A 1,786-nucleotide genomic window follows, 5' to 3' on the forward strand; every position below is an offset into this window, starting at 1 on the left:
CCAGGATGCTATAGCGCTGGGATTTGCCCTGATCTCGGGTTTCCCACAGGTGCAGGGTGCCATCGACTGCACTCAGGTGGCGCTCAGATCTCCATCACAACAAGCGGTCAACTATGTCAACCGCGTTGTCTTCCATTTGTTGAATGTGCAGCTGGTGCGTGACCACCACAAAGGCATTCTGCAGATCTGCGCACAGTTTCCAGGGAGTGTGCATGACTCCTATAGATCTCTGACATCCTCCAGGGTCCACAGAGGCTGCAGGGATGGCTCCTGGGGGACAGGTGCCAGCAGCAGAGGCCGTGGCTAGTGACACCCATGCGGCAGCCTCAGACTGCAGCAGAGTGAAGTTATAACAAGGCTCATGCTGCAACTCACAGCTTGGTAGAGCAGACCATCGGGATGCTGAAAATGAGGTTCCAGTGCCTGGACCAGTCTGGTGGAGCCCCGCAATATAGACCACAGAGGGTCTCACGCATCGTCGTCACCTGCTGCGCCCTTTACAACCTGGTGCTGCAACGTGGAGAGGAGCTGGCTGAGGAGGAGATGGAGGAGCTGGAGGAGCTGGAGGTGTCCTCCAATGAGGAGGCCGTTGACGGGATGTGGGTGCGGAGGGCATTGAAGGCAATGATGATGGCGATGAGGCCCTCGCATTGACCAGAAGATGCAGGCCCTTGGGAGGCCCGCATAGCTGCTAGATTTGTGGAGGACGATGACAACATGCAGTGAGGAGACACCATAGATCCTCACACTGCATCTATGAACATTTGACTCCAGTCTGGCATATGGCAGCGTGAATACCCTCTGTGGTAAGGCTCCTGCCAGGGAGACACAGCGGAGGCCATAATAGTCACTCGATTGCAGGAAATTGATGACGACATGCAGTGAGGACACTCCATAGATCTTCACATTGCCTTTGTGAATGTCTGACTCCTGTCTGGCTGAGGGCAGCTCACTTGTGCTCTGTGATCAGGGTCTTATCATAGAGATGTAGCCGTGAAACTTTAGAAGCAGCTGATCCTTTGTCCATCTTCAGCACCTGATTCCTTCAGGAGCAAAGCATCAGTGGCCACAGATGCTGAAGAGATGGGGGCCAGCCCCACCTTAAAGGTGCTGGGAGCACACAGAGAGAATGACGGAACTCTGTGACGCCTGCCCACAACATCCTGGCAGCAATGACAAGCACCATTGAGGTACAGGCATCACGAATGTGTCCAGGGAGTGTGAGGTCGGACCATCATTTTTGGTCTGAAGGCCGCACACTGCACAGGGAAGAGGCCCTGGACTGAGACACCTGCCTTTATCTTGTGCAGAACGGTTTCACATCTGAGTGACATGAACACTGCTCATCACAATAAGGAGCCATAGGCAGGGAGATATTCTTGAGATTTTATTTACACTAGTGAACATTATGTACAAGTAATTAACGCCCATGCCCAGGCTATTCTTCTTGATTGGGCTCAGCTGCAGCACGGTACTGCTGAGTTGTGTGTTGTTGCTGTGGCTGTTGCTGCTTCTGTGGGGTTTCCTGTGGCTGTTCCTGCTGCTGTATTCCTGTGGCTGTTCCTGCTGCTGTTTTCCTGTGGCTGTTGCTGCTGCTGTGGGGTTTCCTGCGGCTGTTCCTGTTGCTGTGAGATTTCCTGTGGCTGTTCCTGCTGCTGTAATCCTGTGGCTGTTGCTGCAGGATTTCCTGTGGCTGTTTCTGCTGCTGTATTCCTGTGGCTGTTCCTGCTGCTGTTTTCCTGTGGCTGTTGCTGCTGCTGTGGGGTTTCCTGTGGCTGTTCCTGTT

Source organism: Carcharodon carcharias, chromosome 18, assembly GCF_017639515.1.
Source record: "Carcharodon carcharias isolate sCarCar2 chromosome 18, sCarCar2.pri, whole genome shotgun sequence".
Lineage (NCBI taxonomy): Eukaryota > Metazoa > Chordata > Chondrichthyes > Lamniformes > Lamnidae > Carcharodon > Carcharodon carcharias.